Source organism: Diplotaxodon limnothrissa, linkage group LG5 (genome assembly GCF_057381915.1).
Source record: "Diplotaxodon limnothrissa isolate DT_005_m linkage group LG5, D_limnothrissa_male_GT1.1, whole genome shotgun sequence".
NCBI classification, from domain to species: Eukaryota; Metazoa; Chordata; class Actinopteri; order Cichliformes; family Cichlidae; genus Diplotaxodon; species Diplotaxodon limnothrissa.
Window position 1 is genome coordinate 38,173,844 of NC_140600.1, and position 8,516 is coordinate 38,182,359.

Consider the following 8,516-nt stretch of genomic DNA (forward strand, 5'->3'; position numbering starts at 1 on the left):
AATCAACCTTTTGGGATTTACTTACCTGGATGATTAAGCACGCATCAGGATGTTATTTTATTAATATTTTTAAAATGATAGCAGCACACACAAAAATTTTTGCAGCACAAACCAGCACAAGCGTTTGACATCAATTTTGTTGGATTTGAAGGTGGGGGGGGGCAACTTCACTCACATCTGCTGTATTTTGTTATGTCAGTGATCTTTGCCACATTTTCTTCTGCATGGATGTCTACGTCGTTTGAGTTAAGAGCAGGGTTTATCGAGGAAAATGTTTCATAATATTTTAAAGACTTGAAGATGTAATGAAGTCATCCTAGAGAATGTAGAGCAACACTTAACACCGGTAGGTTGTATTAGAGGGAGAATCCCAACAGCACATTTATCTGGCATCTATGTAACTAACACACACAAAAAGATTCTAAGTCTGACCAACCGTCTCAGCCGCGGGCAAAAAGATGATGGTCAGTACAATTCTGAAAGGTAATTTATTGACACAATAATAAAAGATAAAACAGTCCAGTGTCCCATTTGCGGATCAAGTAAAAAAAAACACAGTCCCAAGGCCAGAGCCAGCTATGCCAGTTTCACAGAGAGACAAAATAACACCTTCACTATATAATTCATAGCACAAAACCCATCCATCCCAAACATATCAGCTTTCATCCCATTACATACCTGCACAGAGAGATAAAATAACACAGCAGTATTTGTACTGTGGGCTACAAGTAGGCTAGTGTATCAGAGCAATCAATTACACCTGCCTCTAATTAGTCCAACCCTATTACAGCCATTGGCTTACCAGAAATGTGACACACACACTCACACTCCCAACCCAGTGCAACTTCACACAATAATATGGAGATGAATTAATACAGGCCCATTAGTCTACCATATTACATCTACTCATGGCTGGGTGGCTGAATCACTGTATCAGCTCTCTGTTGTTAGGTCTGAGGTAACAAAGGGGAGAATCCTAATAACATAAAAATATTTTTGACCCTGCTGAACCTCTACTGGCTTTTTCTGCTTTGTTTTGTTTTCAAAATCACTTATTAAATGTAATTTCTTTTATTTATATGCATTTACATTGATTTTATATAATGGAGAGGTTTTTTCTTTTTGTTTTCTTTTAAGGTTGTGTTATACCACCTCCCTTCTCATCGATTTTGTTGGGTTGTTACAGGATTGACTAGTTCTTATGACTACCAGTCCTTTTTGTTGTTTAAAAAACTAACATACTCTTTCAAACCTGAAATAAAAACCTTTTTTCATGTATTGCTTACTTTGTTATGCAGTGATATTATATTTACTGTTAGTGTGATTCAGATAGGATTTTTTGGGGGGGGGGGTTGTCTTGTCTTTCTTACAGCGACGTAGTAGCTGAAATGTACTGAAATGCAACCACCACAATCATCACATCCTCTTATACCACTCACCGCTGTGGTTACACTGACCTGATGTCATGGTCCAGGTGACCCACAGGACCGGCGTTTCCACCCCCGGACGGAGCCGCCACATTCCTTGATTATTATTATTCCTTGATAACTTTGAGCTATTCTAGGTTATGGTATGCACTTTAAGCACCTCTTACCTTTGTTCGCTGTTTCCATCTATTGCACCCACTCTAAATAAAGCTTTGTCACTTTTGGTTCCTGCGTCTCCGATGTGCTGCCTGCCTTAGAGTCCGTTTCCCACACTGGCCTCTGGCCGTGACATCTGATTAATCTGGATGGTGTTTTTTTTCCTCTTCTCAGTCTATATTGTTTCTCATACACACAGGTATTCCTGTACATAACCCTACGATCTTCAGTCTAAGTTAATCTGCTCTACTTGCCGTGTTGTTTTGCTGTGTCAGTGCCCTTTGAACCATTTTCTCTGTATGGATGTCTGTTAACTTTTTTGTAACAGTAAAGGTAAAAAAAAGGCACAAAAAGAGGAAAAGCATCAATCGTGTGATAGAATATGAAAAATACTTTGTGTGGGATATTTTAATATGGTTTAAAGAAATGTAACTTTATTTTCTGGCATTGCAGATTTCCTTCAGGTCAGATCCGAGGTTAAAGGTCAAATAGAGATTGTTATGGTTTCTAAATTTATGGTTTAAAGACATCCAACACACAAGATGGCACAACGCTGCTGCCCTTAACAAGCGAAAAAGAGATGAGAGCCCAGCTAAAAGAAACAGAGGAGGAAGAAGAGCATGAACCAAACACATGATAGGCTGTCTGATTCAGGGTTGTCCCTGAAACTAGTTCTGGTAAACTACACTGAACAAAAATATAAACGCAACACCTTTGTTACTGCTCCCATTCCCCATGGGATGGACGTAGAGACCTAAAATTCATTCCAGATACACAATATAACCATCCCTCCCAAACAGTGGTCACAAATCAGTCCAAATGTGTGGTAGTGGGCACATCTGCTATATTGAGATAATCCATCCCACCTCACAGGTGTGCCACATCAGGATGCTGATCTGACATCATGAGTAGTGCACAGGTGTACCTCAGACTGCCCACAACAAAAGGCCACCCTGGAATGTGCAGTTTTGTCTCACAGCAAAATGCCACAGATGCCACAAGCAATGAGGGAGCGTGCAATTGGCATGCTGACAGCAGGAAAGTCAACCAGATCTGTCGCCCGTGCATTGAATGTTCATTTCTCAACCATAAGCCGTCTCCACAGGCGTTTCAGAGAATATGGCAGCACATCCAACCGGCCTCACAACCGCAGACCTCGTGTAACCACACCAGCCCAGGACCTCCACATCCAGCAGGTTCACCTCCAAGATCGTCTGAGACCAGCCACCCAGACAGCTGCTGGAACAATTGGTTTGCACAACCAAACAATTTCTGCACAAACTGTCAGAAACCGTCTCAGGGACGCTCAACTGCATGCCCGTCGTCCTCATCGGGGTCTTGACCTGACTCCAGCTCATCGCCGTAACAGACTTGTGTGGGCAAATGCTCACATTCGATGGCGTCTGGCACGTTGGAGAGGTGTGCGCTTCACGGATGAATCATGGTTCACATTGTTCAGGGCAGATGGCAGCTGAGAATGTCCCAGTTCTTGCATGGCCAGCATACTCACCGGACATGTCACCCATTGAGCATGTTCGGGATGTGCTTGACCGGCGTATACGACAGCGTGTACCAGTTCCCACGAATATCCAACAACCTCGCACAGCCATTGAAGTGGAGTGGACCAACATTCCACAGGCCACAATTGACAATCTGATAGACTCCATGCGACGATGTGTTGCACTGCATGAGGCAAATGGTGGTCACACCAGATACTGACCGGTTCTGGGTCCCCAGACCCCCAATAGTGCAAAAAACTGCACATTCCAGGGTGGCCTTTTGTTGTGGGCAGTCTGAGGTACACCTGTGCACTACTCATGATGTCAGATCAGCATCCTGATGTGGCACACCTGTGAGGTGGGATGGATTATCTCAATATAGCAGATGTGCCCACTACCACACATTTGGACTGATTTGTGACCACTGTTTGGGAGGGATGGTTATATTGTGTATCTGGAATGAATTTTAGGTCTCTACGTCCATCCCATGGGGAATGGGAGCAGTAACAAAGGTGTTGCGTTTATATTTTTGTTCAGTGTACGTTAAAACCAAAACAGAAGTGCCGCTGAATCCCAACTCAACCTAAATGAAGCTTTAAATGCAACAGAAATATAAAATAGGTATGCAGGTGCAGATCGGGAGAAATAGACCCTGACACCAGCTGTTAAACACCAAGCTCCGCCTTCTCTGATTTGTTCAGCAGTGAGAACAAATCAGAGAAGTGAGAAAGCAGGTTAAAGATGCTAACATAAAAACACACATAACATAACATAAATGATGACTGGACCCACACACTGAGGTCACGTATAACAGAGATAATATAACATTTGAACTCTGACAATTACATTTGATAGTTGATGCAGTTTCAGTTCATAGCAGCTCAGTTTCATCAAAATTAGAATAGTTCATGAAGACTGGTCAGCTGAAATCATCACTTGCCTCATGTTCGCCAGAATTCAGGGATCAGAATGGGTTTTATTCATAACTGCTTTCAATTAAAAGCTTTTTGTCTTAGAACTGACCAAGTATCATATAATGAAAACCAGAGCAAACAAACCATTTTAACCTTCAACGACTCGCCTCCTTTTTGTTTTTTGCTGTAAACCACTAGATCGCACCATCCACCAGCACTTACCCTACTTAGTAACTGACCCCAGCACCTGATCCAGCACAAAACACAGTTTTTAGTAAAGAGAAAATTAAGTCATCCTAATCTTAAAAGCTGAGAAGATTTATATCTAAAACTATTGAATTGTTTCAGTTGTAATCCGGGATAATATTAGTCAATTATTTTATTTAGTCTATATTGATTCTGAGCTAAATCTGTGACTGCCCAGACCATCATTACAAATTAAGTTTTTTTTTTTAACAGTTTAAAAGGCCTGGTGTAATTATGAGAGAATTGGGGTCGAAACATCTACTATAGAGCAGCAAAATTGAAAGGAATGTGTGCGGGGGCACCTGTGCACCATTGCATCACGCCTCGCCAGCTTAAAATCTGTGTAGAGTCCTGTGTTTGGAGTTGTTTGTTGATGTGTATGGCTGGCAGAGGCAGAGCTGCAGCAGAGTGTGTATAGCAACCATGTTTACATCTAAATGTTTCCTCTGATTTTTGTACACAAAATCTGTTCTGTGTAGACAGTTAGTACAAATAAAAGCTTTCAGTTTTAATGTTTGACTCCTCGTTCAGTTGATAAAATATTTTCTGACTTTCAGTAACTATTTTTGTAGATTTAAATGAAAGAGTTTGACAGAACTGCATGTGGGTAAAATTTCAACAAACACTCCTAAAGACAAAACAGATCAGCAGAGGGCAGCAAAACACCACAACCACTGGTGTTGGCCCTCTTCCTTGGCCTGGTTGAGAGGAACAAAAGGACTTCCGAACAGAAAATCTATTTTTATTCAAGATTGGTTATCAAAAGGTGTTTGGGCAATTGCCCATTTTGTAGATGAGGAAGGACATGTTTTAGGACATCAAGATTTTTGCCAAAAATTTAATATCCAATGTTCTAAAAGTAAATTTAATTGGGTTATAAAATCCATTCCATTGTCACTTAAAAACATAGTTGTAAATGATATAATATATTCTCCCCCAAGTTAAGGCAATTATATATAGATGGTATTCGGTTTTGTGATGTTAAATGCAATAATAAGTTTCTAAGATCTTCATTAAGGAGTCTTTATTCCCCAAATTTACTTAGACGTAATTACATATTAAAAGATTTCCAAAGGGAAGAAATTGAAAGAATAAGAACTGATTATATCACCTTCCCTATCCCTCCTAAAGGGAAAGAAGTCCAATTTAAAATCTTGAATAAAATTTACCCGACAAATAGACTCCTTGGTGATAGATTCAAAATAGAAACTGGTAATTGTGTATTTTGTGAAACAGAAGAGGAGGATTTGGACCATCTATTATTTTTGTGCAATTTTAAACAAATTTTTTGGTTGGATTTTCATACCTGGCTTTATTCCAGTGGGATTCAAATTACCCCCATTTACCTTAAATATGGTAATGTTTGGAGTGTTTTTGAAAGAAAAGAAAGCTAATTATGGTGTCAATGTGTTATTAATCTTGTGCAAGCAATTTATACATAAATGTTGTTTTTTTTTAAGACCAAACCAACACTAGCTTACTGGAAAAAACGACTTAAACCTGTTGGTTAAATCTTTGACTTTAATTAAAAAGAAAAAGGCTGCTCTTTTTGTTTCCTTTGTGGAAGATTTTGATTTAGTGAGTTAATAATCTGTTAAATTATGTGACCCCATCTTTATATTTTGTTTTTCCTATATATGAAAGTTGCTAATATGTAAGGAATGTCTATTCTCTGAATGTGTAATATATGGTGCATTTTGTTTGTATGTTAATTTTACTAATAAAAAAAAAAAAAAAAAAGGACTTCCTGTTTCCTGTCCAGGTATTTGTCCTTTTTGTCCCCCTTCAGCTACTAACCACAGAAGATGCTCAAAGCATGCTATCGCCCACTAGTGGACAGGAGAATCATCTACCCATCATTTCTCCACCTAGCTACACAAGCAAATGTTGACTTACTGATATGCTTATGTTGAAACATGCACTTACATCACGCACCAGTACATCCACAAGAGGAAGGCTACAAACTACAAAAATGTAATTTCTTATACAAATAAAGCTTGTTTAAGCCTTAAAACCTTTGAGATAATTCTTTCTCTGGATAAATTTAGCAGTGGGAGTTTTTACAATAAGTACGTAGAATGAATGGATTAAATATGTACACTAAAACATTTTAAAATGTTTTTAAAAATGCATCGTCTCTGGAAATCACTCTGTCCAAAACGCCACTGTACAAAGAAAAAAACAAACATGTATTAAATGCAATTAAAAGTACAGTGGAACCACGACTTACGAATACCCCGTTTCACGAAAAATTCAAGTTACGAAGGCTCTGAACGGCAATATTTCTGCCCGTGTTACGGCAAAATGCCCGCGTAACGAAATCCACTGGATCTGATTGGCTGAGCCTACAATGCCCACAATGCCTTCCGAATCATGTGACAACCCCTTGGCTTCCGTACTTGCACTTCGCTGTTCCACTTGAACGACATATTGTTGTACTAGTTAGCAATTAGCCTATAGCCTATCGTTCAGCATCGCCTCACTCAAAACGCGCGATGGGTGCTTCGACTTACGAAAATGTTCGACTCACGAAAGACCCTCGGGAACGAATTAATTTCGTAAGTCGGGGTTCCACTGTATATTCAAGCATCACCAATAGAAAAAAAAAAATCCTCAAAACCAGAAAAATACACAGGAAATATCGACAAGAAAAAGGGAGACAGCGAGAGAGCGAGAGAGAAACACTTTCCATTACCGTTTTTTTCTCTTAGAGATGCAGTGGGAGAAATGTGTGTAGTTCATGCACACATTAACATCCTAATTCATCTGCTATCATTCATGTACTGCATTATGAATAAACACACTGCAGTATGACCATCATTAATAATATTCAAGAACCAAAAACTGAGGAAAAAAGAAAACATACACTTTAATGAACATCACAATAAAGTATTTTTTCTTCACAAAATTGAAATATGACTAACCAAAAATATATAAAAAAAACAAATAAACAGTATTCCTACATACACAGTTTAGACAAAAGGAAAGCATACTACAAAGTGTTTTTGGATTAAAATACTTCTTACATCAATGGTCTAAACTACAAACATGTGACCTTGCATCCCTTTCATTAACTGGCAGATGGGGTCTACAGAGAAGCGACACTGAAATGTAAGAGTCTAAACAAAGAAAGATGATGAGATTTTCACAGAACATCAAAATGTAAACTGGCACACGAGTTTGTGACTGTACTGCTGGGTCAGCAGATGCACAAGAAAAAGGTCACATCTGTAAATGATGTTCAAGTAACTTCAGTCAACAGAAAGCGGAAGTGATGGCTCTTTTTCCATAACAACAGTGAAACAACACACGAACAAACCCTCACTCGTACGGGGCACTTTAAACAATAACAACAAAAAAAAGAAATATTCGTGTTCTAATAACATTTAACAGGTTCGATGGCAGCATTTAAAAAAACTGCACGCTGCAAAACATCAAGGCTCATTTGAGTGAAGCTGTTATTAAGATAGCCGAGTAAATGTGACAACATTTTGTGACTCAAATGGATCAATAAATAGAATAAAATGAGATAAAATGCTTTAAAATATTTTTCTTTTAAGTTCCATGCATGCTTTTTGTAGGCACAAGTCTTTCTCATATTTAACACGCGTCAATCAAGTTGATGTTTAGTTCACTGAACATAAAAGACTCCTTTGGTAAACCTCGCAGTGCATTTTGGCTCAGTCCTGTTTTTAACAAAGCTGGGACTTTATGTAAAACTGAATCATTACTGGAACATCGCTAAAAGATTTAGAGAGTGTTTTAGAACAGGAAACGGAACACTCGGGAAAAGACAGAGTCAGCAAATTAACAATTCAAACTTCTCAATGTAAAACTAGTCAATTAAATCATCAAAGAAAGTCATATTTGCAGGAAATCACAATAGTTGTCTAAAGGCACTGCATTTTCCATAATAGAATTTAAATAGTGAGATAAGCCGGAAAAATTGCTTTACACAAAAGCACAAAGGAAAAAAAAAAATCAATATCTGTTATCACTTAGCACAGTTCTGTAGAGGAAATCATAACATGGACTCAGTAACACTATCCAAGTTTAAAAGAGGGGAGACCACCAAGCTTGATATGAGCATGAAGTTACATGACACAGGTCACTGCCATATATCAGTGAAAGCAACATTAAGGCTAAACTAATATATATGTATTCCTGAAATGATAAATATTGCACTTTGTTCCCATGTAACGTGACTTACATGCGAGTACAGGGAAAAAGGCTCAAAGCACTTCCTGGGGCTGTACTGATGTCCACGATCCAGC